This window comes from Mauremys reevesii, linkage group 7 (genome assembly GCF_016161935.1).
Source record: "Mauremys reevesii isolate NIE-2019 linkage group 7, ASM1616193v1, whole genome shotgun sequence".
NCBI lineage: Eukaryota > Metazoa > Chordata > Testudines > Geoemydidae > Mauremys > Mauremys reevesii.
In genome coordinates, this window is record NC_052629.1 from 66,126,866 (window position 1) to 66,145,810 (window position 18,945).

The 18,945-nt window shown below is 53.5% G+C and overlaps 1 long non-coding RNA gene across 1 annotated transcript; it reads left to right on the forward strand.

The window, feature by feature from the left end:
• The first annotated feature begins 2,130 nt into the window (after nt 1-2,130).
• LOC120369114 lies at nt 2,131-5,807 on the forward strand. Its single transcript, XR_005582935.1, has 3 exons — nt 2,131-2,200; nt 4,424-4,521; nt 5,557-5,807. It is a non-coding gene; the product is annotated as an uncharacterized LOC120369114 (long non-coding RNA).
• Nucleotides 5,808-18,945: the final 13,138 nt, after the last annotated feature.

Below are 18,945 nucleotides of genomic sequence, written 5' to 3' on the forward strand. Positions count from 1 at the left end.
TTGGGCCCAGACCCCAAGCCTCTTGACACTACTGCAATATCACTGTGTAATGACACAGCAGTGTCAATGGTGTCGGAGTGCAGTGGTTGCTGCACTGGGCTGGCTGCTGTTCTGGGGGACAATGCTGTTAACGGGGTTGGCGTTAGTGTCATGTCATGGGAGCATCTCTGTCTGGTGACATCCACATCTGCCAAGTATCTCTGTGATGGGGTTTATACCAACCTCATCCTGGCTCTGCATGGGTTAATGGGGACCTGAAAGGCCAATTAACCCACTTGGTTGCATCCGAAGTGGGGCCAGGGGCAGGCCTAATTAAAGAGGAAGCCCAGCTGGGGAGGAGCTGGGTGGTGCTATATAGGCACAAAGCCTGGAGCAGAAGAGGGTGGTACAGGAAAGAAGGGAGAAGTCATCAGCCAGTCTCTTGGCTGTGGAGGAACACAAAGGAACAGCAGGAGCTGGTGCAGAGCAGGTTGTGATGGAGCTGTCTAGAGCTGGGATACCCTGCCGGGTCAAGGCCTCATGCGGGGCTCAGAGGTAAAGGGGAAGCATTAGCTCAGCCAGGGAGAGACAGAGCCCAAGAACAGGAGGACCCCGTAGGGGTGTGGCAGGGGTAGGACTTGCAAGCAGAGGGACTTGGGGAGAGGAACACTGTCAGGAGCCTGGATGTGAGGGTTGCGGTGGATCAGGACCACAGCCACAGGCAGGATCTGGACTTCCAGGGGGAGAGTCCTGGGACTCTGGAAGGTGTTCAGAGGAACAGAGCAAGGGAAATCTATGAGGTACTAATGGTGAAGCCAGAGGAGGATAGAAGTTGGGTTAAACTGGGGATTTACTGGATGATTGCAGGGTGGGGGGGAGTCGAGAGGGAAGGGTGACCATAGAGTGGCCGTGGGAGAGGCCTGCTGAGAGGCTGCAGTAGGAAGGAGTCCATGGAGACAGCTTCAAGGAGTCTGACAGCAGACCTTGGCTGTTGGTTATTGGGTACCTGGACTGGAACCCAGCATAGTGAGAGGGCCTGGGATCCCCTGCCAGCCAGCAGGAAAGTGGCCAGACACCCCCAGCAGTATGGGGGATAAGGATACTTTAAAGCCCTGAGAGAAGGGCGGAAGGACCCTGGGGCCCAAAGCTGGGGTTGAAGACCCTCCTGTAAGGACGATGGACTCTTACCTGTTGGACTTTTTGTTTTCCCAGAAGGGGTGGGACTGTGTGAGACCTGGTTGGAAGGCTGAGTAAGAAGAAGAAGCTGATCACCGCAGAGCCAGCTGCTGTTGGCAGGGGGTGCTAGAGAGGAGGAGCACCAGGTGCCTGCTGGCAGGGCAGCATGTCTGGGAGGCTTCTCCTGCTGCTGCCCTGTAGATAAATTGAAAGCTTCATTGGCAAGGGCTCTCTGGTCCCTGCCTTTCACGAGCTCTGAGTTTAAGCACTATTTTTTTAAACCTGCATTTTAAAATCTGGCAGAAGAAGAATGGTCCAGATGTTAGGACGCTAGTCAGAGATATGGGTTCAACTCCCTGCACTGCCACCAACTCCCTGTGCAACCTTGGGTAAGTCGCTTAGTGCCTCTGTTTCCCCATCTGTAAAATGGGGATAACAGCCATTGAAGATGGTGAGATGCTCAGGTGATGGACGGAGGGGCCACTGACGTACCTTAGATAGATTGTTTATGGTTATATGCAAACTTGTTGCAAAATATGCAAGTGAGCTCACTAAATTTATTTGCATAAAATGTCACAAATCGCTCTGACAGCCCTAACTGGCATTTGGGAGGAAGAGTGGCACCTGTGTTCTAAGTATCAGAGAGGTAGCCATGTTAGTTTGTATCCACAAACAACAACGAGGAGTCCGGTGGCACCTTAAAGACTAACAGATTTATTTGGGCATAAGCTTTCATGGGTAAAAAACCCCACTTAGTCTGATGCAACTTCATCAGGTGTCTCCTTTGGTGGCCAGGAAGGGGCCTTTGCGGTCTGGTCCTTAACAGCACACAGCTGGTTTACAGTGTGCTTGGAAAGCAGGCCAGTGGGAGTCAGGCAGAAGGTGTGTGTGTGTGTGTTAAGAGGATATCTGGCAGCCAGAGGGAAGGCCGTAGTTGCCAGGGTGCTATGCTCTTTATGACATCACTCCTTTTGAAGAAGCCTAGGGGCTGCATCCCCAGGAACGGAGAGGAGATCAAAGGCCCGGACCCGATGGAAAAGACGGGGTATGCCAAGGAGGCAGGATATAAATGTTCCACTGGGGCAGAATTAACACCTCTGGCCTTGGAGCTCAGAGTGGTCGGGGGACTTCAGTGGTGCATTTCATGTGAAAAACAACTCCTGTAGCAGCAGTGGGTGAGGAAGGATGGTCTAGAGCAGTGGTCCCCATCCTTTTTCATCTGGCGGGCGCCAGACGACGAGCCATGGAGGACCGTGGTGGCAGACAAGCATCCACCGAAATGCCACTGACAAGCAGCAACGTCAATAGGCGTTGCCGCCGAAATACCGCCAACAAGCAGTGTCATCCAGAGGCATCACTGCTGAAATGCCGCTGAAAATTGGCATTTTGGTGGTGACACCTCTGGATGACGCAGCTTGTCAGTGGCATTTTGGTAGATGCTCATCCGCCGGCCAGTACGTGGGCACACTTAGACGTGGGCACCGCATTGGGGATCCCTGGTCTAGTGGATGGGGACTCAAGAGATCTGGATTCACTTCCCAGCTCAGCCACAGACTCCCTGTGTGACGTTGGGAAAGTCACTTCATCTGCCCTGTGCCTCAGTTCCCCATCTGCCCAATGGGGTTAATACAGCCCCATTTCACAGGTCTCACTCTAACCAGGATAAATCCCTTCATGGTCCTGATGTGCTTAGTTACTATGGTGATGAGGGCCATGTAGATATCTGGATAGAGAGCGCTCCTGAGCACTGACTGGAGGGAATAGCACCACCTGCTGAAGTAACCATCCCACCCTCTGCAGCATCTGGGTTGTCTTGGAAGTTTCCCAGACCAGCCCTGATCAGGCTCAAGCCTGGTTAGTGTGAGAGACCTGATAAGATCACAACATAAGGTTTGCTGTGTCTGTGGTTCCTTTGGCTTCTGGTGTATCTGTCAGCCACAGGTTGCCATCATGACAGGTGAAGAACAAGTATCAGAGGGGTAGCTGTGTTAGTCTGGTTCTGTAGAAGCAGCAAAGAGTCCTGTGGCACCTTATAGACTAACAGACGTTTTGCAGCATGAGCTTTCGTGGGTGAATACCCACTTCTTCGGATGCCACTGCTTGCATCCGAAGAAGTGGGTATTCACCCACGAAAGGTGAAGAACATTGGTTTTTAAAATCCTCACCTCAGATGGCTTAATGAATTTTCAGAGAAACCAGCACAAATACAAGCTCCCTTAGGGGTGCCTGTGAAGTGCATCCCCTTGGCTCATCCTGTCTCAATACATAGAATATCAGGGTTGGAAGGGACCTCAGGAGAGCATCTAGTCTAATCCCCTGCTCAAAGCAGGATGACTCCCCAGACAGATTTGTGTCCCAGATTTCTAAATGGCCCCCTCAAGGATTGAACTTGCAACCCTGGGTTTAGGAGGCCAATGCTCAAACCACTGAGCTATCCCTTCCAGGAAACAGCAGCATCCAGTATAGAGAGAAATGTGTGGAAGAACTATCCTGTGACGCGAGGAGGATGAATGGCTGCAGAAAGTCAGATTATAATATTGAATGGTCTTGACTCGTTTGTCTGTGTCTTTCTCGGAGGTGGGGGCGAAATTCAAAGAATATCCCATCAGTTTTCATCCTGATTTTGAAACGAGCTTGCTGCAGGTCTGATTGTTTGGGTTCGTGTTCCTGAGTGGTTGAGTTTGGTACAAGTGTTGGTGGGCAGAGGATCTTTTCAGTTTAATCAGCGGCAGATGCAGTGGGAACTCCTACAAAACCAAGTGTGGATGGTTTGAGCTTGTTTTTTCATTGGATTGTTTTACCACATGAAATAACACAAGGTCTGATCATGGGTTACCTCAGCTGGAAAGCTGAGAGGAGACCAGATCTCATGCTCTTTCAGCCCCATAAATGGCTCCATGAGACATTAAAAACAAACAAACAACCTTGTGATAAACCTAATCATAAATAAAAATAAATACAAGAAGTAATTGGTGTCAAACCCCTGGCAGATCTGACCTGTTTAATGTATTTATGTGGCCAGCATGACACATTCAGATTCTGCAGAATCTCTGCTTTCTCTCATCTAAAAAGTATACTTCTAGCCCTCTTTATTGCAAAGAAAAGCTTCTGTATATGGCCCAAGCATAAATGACAGTGACATTTTCCAGAGTCTGCGGACAGCCTGAAACAATAGCTCTAAGAGATGTGAATACTCATCGCCCCCCATGAATGTAATTGGCTTAGTAATTGTCAGCATTAACTACATCATTGGCAATCATTGCAGCAGCTGGGGCAGCTGAGTCGGTGGGAGTGAAGCTGACATGGTGGAATTTGGAAGTTGCTGCAGGGCAAGAAATGCAGGAAGAACAGAAGAGAGACAGGCAGGTGAGAGAGAAACCGAGAAAAGAGGATGTGGAGAGGGAGGGAGAGAGAAGAGAAATGAGCAGAAATAGCTCTAAATAGCTATATGAGTAAGTGGGCTCTCAAGGGAAAATATTGTCACATTCAGCCGCACTTATTGGGAAAATAAGTTATTCTATCAAGTCTCTTAAACCATACTCTAGTGTCTGAGCTCCAGCCAGTAGTGCATTAAGCAATGTGACTAACATCTGTCGGGTGTGATTCAGTCTCCTCATCCTCTTTCCAGAGGGAGAATTGTGTGTGCAGTGAGTGTTTTGAGTTGGGGGAGTGGGGGTGCAGTGTTTGTTTTAATGGCTGTACTGCCCTGTGTTTCTACTAGTGAAGCGAAAGCAGGTTGGAGAAGTGTGCCAGGCACATGGAGAGGAAGGTGTGCTTAGTTCCTAACTGAGTTTGTTCCATAGCCTTGGCCCACACCCTCAGGTGGATAGTTCCACTGGGCCTGATGAGGGCAGTTCTTGACCATGGGACCCATCCCACAGCTTTAGGCTCTTTTAAATACCCTGAGTCCAGGGCATGGAGTTCCTCAAAGTTATGGACTGAGACTTTTGAACTAGACTCTCTAGTTCATGGAAGCCAGTGCAGAGGCCTGTTTTGACGTGCTTGTGGCTGTCTGCGTTGCTGAGGAGATGTGCTGCAGCAGTCTGTGCTAGTTCAAGTTTCCTAACGGAGGATGCCTTCATGCCCAGCTATGTCACTTTTCTATAGTTCCACTGAGAGGTGACAAAGGAGTGAATAACTGAGCCAGGCACCTGCTAGGATGGGATGGAGTTTCCTAGCCAACCCGAGATGATAGAAAATGTTACTTGTGGCTGCTGCTATGTAAGAGCTTAGCATCAGTGAGGAATCCAAGAACACTCCTAAACTATAGACCGAGCTGGCCAATTGGCTAAGATACTGAACTAATAGTAAATAAGGACTATAACTAAGAACTAGATTGTGCCTGGACTGCGTCTCTGTGTGATCCGCCATAATACAGTGTGGATCTTTGTCCCCCTCTAGTGGCTAAAGCACAGGAAGCGGTTATGAGTCTGCTACTAAAAGCCCAGCAGGATGCAGGTCATTACCTCAAATAAGAGCAGTCCCTGCTCTTGGAGGTGGAGGCCCCTCAAGCAGTACCTACAGGCATCCCTGTGAACATGGCTGAATTATTTCAAAGGCAATATTTTTGGTTTAGTGACTCCATGCATCTGAAGAAGTGGGTTTTTTACCCACGAAAGCATATGCCAAAATAAATCCTGTAGTCTTTAAGGTGCCACCAGACTCCTCGTTGTTTTTGTTGTTTTAGTGGGGTTTTTTTTTGTGAAAAGTGTCAGTATTTTTCTTGTTTGTGAAAATTTTCATGACATTTTTCATGGAAAATGTTGTCAAAATGGTTACTAAAGCTTTCTGATTACTGAGGAATGAGGCTTTGATACAAATTTTAATTAATAAGAAAAAGGGGTGTCTATTTAGAAAGAAAGCAACTTGGGAATTTCAGAGCTCATCTCAAAGCTGGACTCTTGCAGCTCTACCACCCAGGGGCATTATTACCATTGGGCGTTTGTGCCGTTTGCATCCCTGCCTCTGGACGAAAGCCTGAGAACTACCTGGCCTAGCAGCAGAGAGGTGTGTGGGCGGGCAGGGGGAAAGGGCACTATGTACCTGCTACTACCACTACAGGAGCAGGGAGTAGGTGAAGCTTTGGATCCAGTCCCCAATGTCCCAGCCAGGAGAGCTGAACCAGTGTGGCATGGGAGGTAATAATTTGTCACTGGGATAGACCATTAGCCCACAATCATTTGGGTGCCTCTTATAATCTTTGTACCACTAACTAGCTGCAAAGTTCAGTTACCACATAATGACCACGGTCTAGTCCTGCTCCTCAAAGCCCATTGAAGTCAAGTATTAGTCCACACGGTGGCTTCTTGCTGGTTCTCTGCCTGCTACATGGACACCTCTGCACAGAGCTAGACTGGAGTGTTCTGGGGATCACACTATGGCCCTTTCTAGGGGCCACTATACAAGACAGCACAACTGGATGGTCACCACATATTTGGCTAGATCCCCATGGAGTGGCTTGGCCACTTCTGATGCCAGGTCGCCATGCAGTTAGTGACCTATCTAGTTAGAGAAAGAAAAGGCCAGATTCTCCATTGCCCTGCACTCTGTAGTGTTCACACCAGTGCAATGACTGAATCTTACTCCCAATATGGTATAAATGACTGCCCAAGGAGAATCAGACCCACAGTATCCAGGTAGTGAGGTCTGAACAATAGTTAAAGTCGATTAAATCAGGAGGCACTTTCAACACTCTGGCCAGAGAAGAGGGTGAGATCGCCCTCTACTTTAAATGAGGCGAAGCCATATGCCCATCACTCCCTTACTTTAACCTCTGAGCCTGAAGGTGCATACTTTATCTTTATGTTTCTGCTCTTCATCTCTCTTGCTAGTCCCCTTCCATCCCCACCCTGCCCAGATAATGTGCCATCAAGTGGGACCCTCGAGGCAGATATTTATACACGTTTGAATTTGTCCTGTGCTCTGACCCATCAGAAGATACCATGAGAGCCTCTGGGGTTACTGCAATCCACCACAATAGTGCCACAGTGTAATTAAATGCTCAATAGGGCGCTGGGAGGCACCGCGGCTGCTGAGTTGAAGCCCTCTCTGAATGCTGGTAACCACCCTGGGGAACTGATCAGCACTCTGGTATAAGAAGAAGTTGGATTTGCCTCAGCACCAGTGAGGCGTCCACAGAAATCCACAGGAGTCATTTGTTTCCAAGGCTGTGAGGAAAAGACCATCTCCAGTGCCGATATAGGAATGGAAGAGTCCTGCACTGAAACCCATGAGATGATGCTTCAGCCTCCCAATGGGTGACTCAAGCATCTGACGTATTCAAGCCCAGGCCAAGGCCATGTTTATAGCCAGCGCTGTGGGAGCTCTAAGGAAGTGCTAAGTAATAAGAAGCAAGTCACTGTGGTTGCCTGTCAATGTTTTGCATTGCTATTGTGCACACAGTCAGTGCTGCTGAGCTAGGCAGGTGCCAGACAGGGAAACCTTTGAAAGTTATCCTCTGGCTGCTCTTTGGGGATCTCAGGCAAGTTGGTAAGCATGGTCACTGGGCACAGGAAAAGGGAAGGCAGGAGCAACAAGCAGTGAACATCCATCAAAAGGGTCAAACACCAAATGAGGACAAGTTCCCAGGGATGTTGTGAAACCCTGATGGGTCTGCCACATTTCAAGTGATGCTCTCTATATGACAGACCATGCACATTTGCGTGGGCAAAGTGTGAGGAAATGAGAGGCAGGATCTAAAAGGCCTATGGCGATTGAAACAACAGTCCTGAGATGGGTAACTCATTAGAATGCATGTTGTGGTGTACTATGGGTGAAGAACATATAAGGCATGGTGATGTGAATGGAGCAGCCCAATAAGACCACCCTTTATTACAGAGCAGTGGTAAATATATAACAAGGGGACTTCTGTCTCTTGCCTTCGAACTCTTCTTGTTGATATTATAGTAGGTGATTTATCTTAGCACAAGATCAGTCATGGAGCAAACCAGGGCTGGCTCCCGGTTTTCTCCCAGAAGTGCCACCCCAATAGCGGACAGAGTGCCGCCCCTTTGTATTGGCTGCCCCAAGCACCTACTTCCTTAGCTGGTGCCTGGAGCAAACATCCCCAGACTTTTGGGGAAATCAGGATCCAGCCTGCAATGCTGGCAGACCAGATGCCAGCTCATGCCAAGGCCCCAGGCCTCACTGAACACTTAGAAATACGCAGCTGGAAACCAGTTTTGCTTACCTGTCTGATACTTGTCAATTCAAAGTGTCTTTCAGGGCTAACCCATGCCAAATAACATGGGGACCTCTTTGCTTATGTTTAGGAATCTTTGCTCCTCAGAGTCCAGACCATGTGAAAGATTCAGTTTCTCCTTGGCAGGGATTTTTACCGCCCCCCCCACGCCAGAGTCAAAACTGAATGGAATGAGTTCATGCGTAGGTCTCTTCTTCCTGGAGGGAATTATGAATGCAATCAACAAAGTCTCTATCCTTTGATGTTACACAATACCTCATTTGCCTTCAATGGGCCATGGATGAGCACTTTACCTTAATCAATGCTTCTTTTCCTGTTTGAGTTACACAAGTACCAAGGTTTACAATGAAAACACGAAATATAACTTTATACCATGGGCTATAGAGGTGATAAGTGAGATCAATACACACAGCATCATACAAGCATATCATAATGTCTAAACACTAGCCACATACTTATCAACTTCACATCTAATATCTATATTAATAATGCTAACAGGGGTAGCCGTGTTAGTCTGGATCTGTAAAAGCAGCAAAGAGTCCTGTGGCACCTTATAGACTAACAGACATATTGGAGCATGAGCTTTCGTGGGTGAATACATGTGAATTGACAGAGTACTACAAATCTGTCACCTTGTGAATGATACACAAATGAGTTCCAGTCTATGTATGCTTGCTTGCTTTCATGTGTAAATAACTCTCATGTCTTTTTCCTAGTTAATAAACCTTTAGTTAGATTATTACAGGATTGGCTGCAGGTAGGGTGACCAGATGGCAAATGTGAAAAATCTGAACAGTGGGTGGGGGGTAATAGGAACTGTGACAAAGTTCCTCCTCTACCTTGGTGGGTTCTGCGCTTAGGCCTGGTCTACACTACACGTTTAAACCGAATTTAGCAGCGTTAAACCGATTTAACCCTGCACCCGTCCACACAACGAGGCCCTTTATATCGATATAAAGGGCTCTTTAAACCGGTTTCTGTACTCCTCCCCGACGAGAGGAGTAGTGCTGAAATCGGTATTGCCATGTCGGATTAGGGTTAGTGTGGCCGCAAATCGACGGTATTGGCCTCCGGGAGCTATCCCACAGTGCACCATTGTGACCGCTCTGGAAAGCCATCTGAACTCAGATGCACTGGCCAGGTAGACAGGAAGAGCCCCGCGAACTTTTGAATTTCATTTCCTGTTTGGCCAGCGTGGAGAGCTCATCAGCACAGGTGACCACGTAGAGCTCATCAGCACAGATAACAATGCAGTCTCCTGAGAATCAAAAAAGAGCTCCAGCATGGACCACACGGGAGGAACTGGATCTGATCGCTGTATGGGGAGAGGATTCCGTGCTAACAGAACTCCGTTCCAAAAGACGAAATGAAGAAACATTTGAAAAAATTTCCAAGGCCATGATGCAGAGAGGCCACACCAGGGACTCAGTACAGTGCCGTGTGAAAGTTAAAGAGCTCAGACAAGCCTACCAGAAAACCAAAGAAGCAAACGGAAGGTCCGGGGCAGGGCCGAAAACATGCCGCTTCTACGCTGAACTGCATGCAATTCTAGGGGGGTCCGCCACCACTACCCCACCCCTGTCCGTGGATTCCGAGGTGGGGGTGGTAATCGCAGCCATGGCTGAGGATTCTGCAGATGGGAAAGATGAGGAGGAAGAGGAGGACGAGCTTGCAGAGACCACACAGCACTCCGTTCTCCCCAACAGCCAGGAGCTTTTTCTCACCCTGACGGAATTACCCTCCCAGCCCTCCCAAGCCACTATCCCAGACAATGAAGCCATGGAAGGGACCTCTGGTGAGTGTACCTTGTAAATATAAGACATGGTTTAAAAGCAAGCGTTTTTTAATGATTAATTTGGCCTGAGGACTTGGGATGCATTCGCAGCCAGTACAGTTACTGGAAAAGTCTGTTAACATGTCTGGGGATGGAGCGGAAATCCTCCAGGGACATCTCCATGAAGCTCTCCTGGAGGTATTCCAAAAGCCTTTGCAGAAGGTTTCTGGGCAGCGCTGCTTTATTCCGTCCTCCATGGTAGGACACTTGACCACGCCATGCATGTAGCAAGTAATCTGGTATCATTGCATGACAAAGCCTAGCTGCGTATGGTCCCGGTGATTGCTGGCATTCAAGCAACATCCGTTCTTTATCTCGCTGTGTTATCCTCAGGAGAGTGAGATCATTCATGGTAACCTGGTTGAAATTCAGGAATTTAAGTAAGGGGACAGAGATGGCCATTCCTACTGGGCTGTTTGCCTGTTGCTTAAAATAAATCCTTCCCTGCAGGTAGCCAAGCGGGGGGAAGGGGGAGGGTGCATGTTTGGCACTGCTTTTTTCCGCGTTTGGCTAGCAGGGATCTTTTCTGCTACCAGCCACGCGGTTGGGGGTGGTGGTGGAAAGGGGGGTGTTTAGCAGTGATCTTCCATGATACCAGCCACGGGGTGGTTTCTGCTGCTGCACGTTAACAGGAAAGAAGCAGCACTCAATGGGCTTTGCTTGCTATTTGGGAAAGGAGGGCGCTGGATAGATGAAGGCTGCAGAAGACAAAAGATAATGGCTTACCATGGCCGCATGCAAGCAGAATTCTGATGCCCAGACCTGCGTCTGTGATCTGTAACACCAAAGCCGCAGCCACTCAATATTAAGAAGCAAAATGCGACCTTGTAGTGAAAACACATGTGCTATGTAAGGTGAATAGTGTTGTTTACCGTGAAAGAGTATGACCATTGTTCTCTAAAATGTATCTTTTAAAATACTTCTCTCCCTTTTTTCCCTCCCTCATGCAGCTGCAAAATTTTCAAGCATCCCTACTCTGTCCCAAAGGCTATCTCAGATAAGGCGGCGGAAAAAAAAGACACGAGAAGAAATGTTTTCGGAAATCATGGAAGTGACCCGCAATGAAAGAGCGCATCTGAATGAGTGGAAGGACGTGGTAGCAAAGTACAGGAAAGATGCCAGTGACCGTGAGGACAGGAGGGACCAACGTGAGGACAGGAGGGACGAACGTGAGGACAGGAGGGACGAACGTGAGGACAGGAGCGACGCTCAAGATGAGAGGAGAGTTGCTCGAGATGAGAGGTGGCAGCAGGAAGATCAGCGGTGGCGGGATGCAACTCTGGGGCTGCTGCATGATCAAACTGACATGCTCCGGCATATGGTGGAGCTTCAGGAACGGCAGCAGGATCACAGAGTGCCGCTGCAGCCCCTGTATAACCACCCTCCCCCCTCACCATGTTCCTTAGCCTCCTCACCCGCCAGACGACTAAGAACTCGTGGGGGTAGGCTCCATGCACCCGCCCACTCCACCCCAGTGGACAGCCCAACCAAAAGGCTCTCATTATTATGAAATTTTTATAGTGGCCTTTTACTTCCCTACTATTCTCCTCTGAAACCCCACCCAGGCGACCTTGTCAGTTCTCTCCCTCTTTTTATAATTAAGTAATAAAGAATACATGATTTTTAAACGAGAGTGACTTTATTTCCTTAGAAAGCAAGCTGTGATCGAAGGGGGGTGGGTGGGTGTCTTACAGTGAATGAGTCAATCAAAGTGGGGGAGGGTTTCATCAAGGAGAAAGAAACACAACAGTCAGACTGTACCCTGGCCAGTGATGAAACTGGTTTTCAAAGCTTCTCTAATGCGCACCGCTTCCTGGTGTGCTCTTCTAATCTCCCTGGTGTCTGGCTGTGCGTAATCAGCGGCCAGGTGATTTGCCTCAGCCTCCCACCCCGCCATAAAGGTCTCCCCCTTACTCTCACAGAGATTGTGGAGCACACAGCAAACAGCAATAACAATGGGGACATTGGTTTGGCTGAGGTCTGAGTGAGTCAGTAATGTGCGCCAGTGCACCTTTAAATGGCCAAATGCACATTCTACCACCATTCTGCACTTGCTCAGCCTGTAGTTGAACAGCTCCTGACTACTGTCCAGGCTGCCTGTGTATGGCTTCATGAGCCATGGCATCAAGGGGTAGGCTGGGTCCCCCAGGATAACGACAGGCATTTCAACATCCCCAACTGTTATTTTCTGGTCTGGGAAGTAATTCCCTTGCTGCAGCCGTTTAAACAGAGTAGTGTTCCTGAAGACGCGAGCGTCATGAACCCTTCCTGGCCATCCCACGTGGATGTTGGTGAAACATCCCTTGTGATCCACCAGTGCTTGCAGCACCATTGAAAAGTACCCCTTGCGGTTTATGTAGTGGGTGCCCTGGTGCTCCGGTGCCAAGATAGGGATATGGGTTCCATCTATCGCCCCACCACAGTTAGGGAATCCCATTGCAGCAAAGCCATCCACTATGACCTGCACATTTCCCAGAGTCACTACCTTTCGTAGCAGCAGCTTAGTGATTGCTTTGGCTACTTGCATCATAGCAGCCCCCACAGTAGATTTTCCCACTCCAAATTGATTCCCGACTGACCGGTAGCTGTCTGGCGTTGCAAGCGTCCAGAGGGCTATTGCCACTCACTTCTCAACTGTGAGGGCTTCTCTCATCTTTGTATTCTGGCACTTCAGGGCAGGGGAAAGCAAGTCACAAAGTTCCATGAAAGTGCCCTTCCGCATGCGAAAGTTTTGCAGCCACTGCGAATCGTCCCACACCTGCAAAACTATGCGGTCCCACCAGTCTGTGCTTGTTTCCCGGGCCCAAAATCGGCATTCAATGGCTAGAACCTGCCCCATTACCAGCAGGATCTCCAAAGCGCAGGGGCCCGCAGTTTGACAGAATTCTGTGTCCATGTCCTCATCACTCTTGTAGCCGCGCTGCCGTAGCCGCCGCCTCCTCGCCTGGCTTTGCAGGTCCCGGTTCAGCATTGAGTGCACGAGAATGCACGAGGTGTTTAAAATGTCCATGATTGCTGTCTTGAGCTGAGCAGGGTCCATGCTTGCTGTGCTATGACGTCTGCACAGTTCACCCAGGAAAAAAGGCGTGAAACGGTTGGCTGCTGCTGCTTTCACGGAGGGAGGGGTGAGGCTGTACCCAGAAGCACCCGCGACAATGTTTTTTGCCCCATCAGGCACTGGGATCTCAACCCAGAATTCCAATGGGCAGGGGAGACTGCGGGGACTTTGGGATAGCTATGGGATAGCTACCCACAGTGCAACGTTCCGGAAATCGACGCTAGCCTCGGTACATGGACACACAACGCCAAATTAATGTGCTTAGTGTGGCCGCGTGCACTCGACTTTATACAATCTGTTTTACAAAACCAGTTTATGTAAAATCGGAATAATCCTGTAGTGTAGACGTACCCTTATTGACAGATTTGCTCGCCTCACAGATTCACCCTGTGGGTCGGGAAACAGCCCAGCGACCTTCCCCTCTGGTAGAACCCACAGTCCAGGTCAATTCCTCCTGTGTCTGATCAGGAGTTGGGAGGTTTGGGGGGGATCCCGGGCCCGCCCTCTACTCCTGGTTCCAGCCCATGGCCCTGTGGACTACAGCTGTCTAGAGCGCCTCCTGGTACAGCTGCGCGACAGCTACAACTCCCTGGGCTACTTCCCCATGGCCTCCTCCCAACACCTTCTTTATCCTCACCACAGGACCTTCCTCCTGGTGTCTGATAATGCTTGTACTCTTCAATCCTCCAGCAATATGTCTTCCTGCTCCCAGCTCCTCACGTGCACACCACAAACTGAAATGAGGTCCTTTTTAAACTCAGGTGCCCTGATTAGCTAGCCTGTCCTAATTGATTGTAGCAGTTTCTTAATTGGCTCCAGGTGTCTTAATTATCCTGCCTGTCTTAATTGATTCTAGTGCAGCCCCTGCTCTGGTCACTCAGGGAACAGAAAACTCTTTCTCCAGTGGCCAGAAGACCTCCCTTTGACTCCTCTGCTGTAGAGGGTAGGAGGGAGAGGGCTGCTGCTGCTGTTGCTGTTCCTGCTGGGCCCTCATTGCTGCTGCTGCTGCTGCTACTGCTCCAGCTGCTCCCCTGGCTGGGCTAGACACCACCACCCACCCCCTTTCTCTGTTATCTGCTTGCTGGCTGGCTAGTAGATTTCCCCCCCACCACCTTAGTTGTTGTTGTTACTCCACCCACAGCCCCTGGGGGTGGGGGCTGCTGGCCTGCTCCCCAGGGGAGGGGAGTGAGGGACCCCAGCTCCAGCCCTTGTTGCTGAGACACCACCATCTTCTGAGCGGGGTCCCTCCTGCCTGGCCACCAGACCACCGCCTGGAGCTGCTGGAGCTACTGTGTCTGTTACTGGGGAGCTGCTGGAGCCCCGAGGAGGAGGAGGAGAAGGAGAGGACCGCCTGCTGCTGGAGGACCTCGGAGAGACTCTGAAGACCACCATGGAGGGGGCATTAAAGGACTGAGTATTTTTTGGACTGTGCTCTTGTGGTGGGGGTTTGGACTGTGTCTGTTGGGACACCGGGGGTGTGGCGTGGAGCCTGCCCCTGGTCCATCTGTGTCCCCCTTCGCCCCCACCACCATCGTTGCCCCCTCCACCACCCCCGCTGGCTGTTTTCCTTCTGCTTCGGCCTCCTGCCTCCGGGACTGAGCTGCTCACCTGGCTTGCCACGCCCACTTCCACCGTTTGGACCTGCAACAGCAGCAGCCACCACTGCCTTTTGCACAAGTGCCTGTGGGCGCACCCCCCCACACCCCTTTGGCCTGGCCCCCTCTACTTTGCCACATTTGTTTGCCCTACCCATTTCCCTCTGCGGCCCTGCTTGTCCTGCCCCAGCCCTGCAGCTAGCCCCATGGTCCCTCTGCCCCGTTCCTAGCTCGACCTTCCCCCCCCCCCACCAGCCCTGTGATCCCCCAGCCCTGATTGGTCCCTCCCCTCGTGTACCCATGCCCCCTCCCATGCGCTTGTGCCCTTCCCCCTTTTGAGTTTGCCCTTGTTCACTGCACCCCCTATGCTGTTAGCCCCCCTGATCCCCTAGTGCAACTAGAGAAGCCGGAATTCCCCTCTGGGTCAGTGGCTTGCCACCATCCCGCCCCTGGGTACTTGCTTGTTCCCCTCACCCCTTTAGCTTTCCCTTTCTGGCACCCTCCTCCCCTGCCTGCAGCCTAGCGGGGAGGGGTGATTGCCTCCTCTCCTTCCCCTCCCCTCGCTGTTTGTCCCCCTCCCCGCTCTCGTTATGGCGGGGGACACGGCGGGGGAGACCCCTCATGATGCTCCCTCCGCCCCTCCTCTAAAAGCCCCCATGTCCATTCCTCGAGCCACTACCTCGACCGCCGCTGCCGGTCTATCTGTCACCGCCCCCGCTGGGGCACCTGCAGCGGCAAGTACCAGGGAGATGTCCGCTGCTGCCACGTCCCTCGCCCCTTCCGATTCGGGGGGAGCCCCCCCAGCCGGTGGGAAGGGTCGGGGTGGGAAGAAGGGTAAGGGCCCCGCTAAAAAGACCAAGCCCTCCAAGGCGGGGACTACCCCCACTGCCGCGGCCCCGCTACCGGCCGTGGCATCCCTCCCCGCTGTTCCCTCTACCAGCTCTACAGCGTATGCCCAGGTGGCGGCGGCCCCCCCGCCTGCTGCTGCTTCTTCGACTGCCGCTTCCTCTACCGTCTATAGCGGCCGGGGCCCCTTCCCCACCTTGACCAGGAAGCACAGCGTCCATTGCCTCCTGGTGCCCGCCTCGCCCCACGTGGAGACCTACGTGTGGGTGTTGGCGAGGGTGGTGGGGCCCACGGCCATCGTGGCGTCCTCCAAGATGTACGGGAAGGTAGTCTTCTTCCTGGTGTCGGAGGCCGCCGCCCAGGAGGCGGTAGAGACGGGTCTGGCGGTGGGGGGCGTGTTCGTGCCTCTGGAGCCCTTGGAAGACCTGGGAGTCCGCTTGCTCCTGACTTCCGTCCCTCCCTTCCTGCCCAATGCCGCCCTGCTGCCTGCCCTTTCTGCCCTGGGGCGCCCTATCTCCGTCATCAGCCCTCTCCCGTTGGGCTGCAAGGACCCCGCCCTCCGTCACGTCCTCTCATTCCGCCGGCAAGTGCAGCTTCAACTGCCGCCGGCGGCGCGTGACGGTGAGGCGCTCGAGGGGTCCTTTGGGGTCCCCTACCAGGGAGCCCGCTACCGGGTGCATTATTCAACGGGGGAGGCCCGGTGCTACCTCTGCCGGGCGATGGGGCACGTCCGGAGGGACTGACCCTTGGCCCGGCACGGAGGAGCGTCCGGGACCCCCGAGCCCCAGCAAAGCACCGGCCCTGTCACCGCCAGTGCCCCTGGCTGCCCGGCACCTGAAGCTGCCCCTCCTCCTTCTCGGTCCACCGCTGTGGGAGAGGGTGCGGCGGAGATAACGCCGGGCGTGGGAGAGGGCCCGCCCCAGGGAGACTCCTCCCTCGTTCCTGTTGCCCCTCCATTGCTTCCCCATCTCTCTGAGCCATCGCCCTTGCCCCCAGACCTAACCCCTGTTAGCCAGCCCCCGGATGATGCCATGGAGGGCTGGTCCTTAGTGCAGGGGAAGCGGGGCAAGCGGAAGGCTCAGGCCCCGTTACATCTTTCGGATTCGGAGACCCCCCGGAAGAGCAGGAAGGGGGTCTCTGATGACGAGCCTTCCGCCTTGCCCCCTGACGACGCCCGTTTTGTGGTGCCGGCTGGGCACGACGTGGCAGCACCGGACGGTGACGCTGCCCCTCCTCCGGGGTCCCTTCCTGAGGAAGCCACCGAGGGAGCCCCTCTTGCCCGCTTGCCATCCGCAGCCCCCGCGAGCGCTGAGGTGGGCGTCGCTTCGGGTGTTGGCGGGGAGGGCCCCGGGGTGGCGGACGGCGATCTCCCCTCCATCTATGAGGAGATCGAGGCCCTGGGTCTGACCCCGGTTACACAGGGGGAGGACGACCCTTTGCAAACGGGCCTCGATCTGAGCAACCTCACTACGGTCCCCCTGTCCCCGGGTTCCCTAACCCTGACTGATGCTTCTGCTCCTGCCTCCGAGAGTCCCCTGGGGTCTTCCATCAGCCTGGCTGCAGGTGGCACCTCACTGACGGCCACCGAGCCCATTGAGGCGACGGTCGGTGCCCCGCTACCCGGACCCGATTCCCAGGGGGTGTCCCTCTTGGGTGTGGGCCAACCGACCCCTGGCCCCACCCTTGTCCCCTCCACCTCCCGTGATGCCATTGCCGCCCCTGGGGATACTCCCCAGGGCGTGTACTTAGTTGTTTTTCCCTGCCCTGACCCATCAGGGGCTGCTGTTCTCCTTCCGCCGCCCCCTGTTGAACTGGGGAGCGGGGAGGACAGCGTGGCGTCGGCCCATCAGACGCCACGTCGAGGGTCTGCCCCCTGCCTGCCCACCTCGGTGGGCCACGGGGCTGTGACGGGGGCCCCGCTGGGGGACGGTCATCGATCCGTTACCCCGCCCCCCCATGCGCTGAGGGAGGAGCTGCGGGAGTTCCTTGAGGACGTCCGTGGCTCCCGTAACATAGTCCCGCTTGCGCTCCAGCGGTGGGGGGATTTCCACCTGATCCTCTGGGCCACAAAGGCCCTCATGGGGGAGGGTAAGGGGACCGGGAAGAAGGCCGCCGCGGCCTACCGGCGGGTCTGCTTCTTCCGTGACTCTCTACTCACCTACGGGTTTGGTCACGGATTGCTGCGCGGCCCGACGGAGGCCGTGGGCATGGCTGCCGGCGAGGATCCCCCCCAGCACTCCTCATGGCGCCGATCATCTTTGCCACTTTGAACGCCCGAGGCTGTAGGATGGGTCTCCGCAGGAGCCAGGTGCTCTCCTTCCTTCGGGACGGGGGATACTCTGTGGTTTTCCTGCAGGAGACCCATACGGATCCGGCCGCTGAAGCTAGCTGGCGGCTGGAGTGGGGGGACAGGGTCTACTTTAGCCACCTCTCGGTTCGCTCAGCAGGAGTGGCGACCCTGTTCTCCCCCGACCTACGGCCCGAGGTGCTGGGGGTCGCAGAGGCTGTGCCGGGCCGCCTGCTGCACCTCCGGGTCTGCATGGAGGGGCTTGTGGTTAATCTCGTCAACGTCTACGCCCCGACATCAGGCCCGGAGAGGTTGCGTTTTTACCAGCAGGCATCCGCCTTCCTCGGCTCCCTGGATCCTCGTTAGTGCCTGGTCCTGGGCGGGGACTTTAACACCACCCTCGAGGAACAGGACCGCTCGGGGACCGAGCAGTGCCCGGCCGCAGCGGACGTCCTCCGGGAGATCATCGAACGCCACTCCCTGGTGGACGTCTGGCGCGACCACCACCTGGACGACGTCTCGACGTTCACCTTCATCCGGGTGGAGGCCCATCGGTCGCGCCACTCCCGGCTGGACCGCATTTACCTGTCACGTTTCCACCTTTCACGTGCCCACTCCTCCAGCGTTCGGCCGGCCCCCTTTTCGGATCACCACCTTGCCATCGTGACGGCCTCTGTCTGCGCGGAGAGGCCGGGGCCGGCCTACTGGCACTTTAATAATAGTTTGCTGGAGGACGTGGGCTTCGTGGCGTCCTTCCGGGAGTTCTGGCTGGCCTGGCGAGGGCAGAGGCATGCCTTTCCCTCGGCGCGGCGATGGTGGGACCTGGGGAAGGTGCGCGCCCGGCTCTTCTGCCGCGACTACACCCGGGGCACCAGCCGACGGAGGGATGCGGCGATAGAGCAGTTGGAACGGGAGGTTTTGAAGCTGGAGAGGCGTCTGGCCGCCAGCCCCGAGGATCCATCCCTCTGC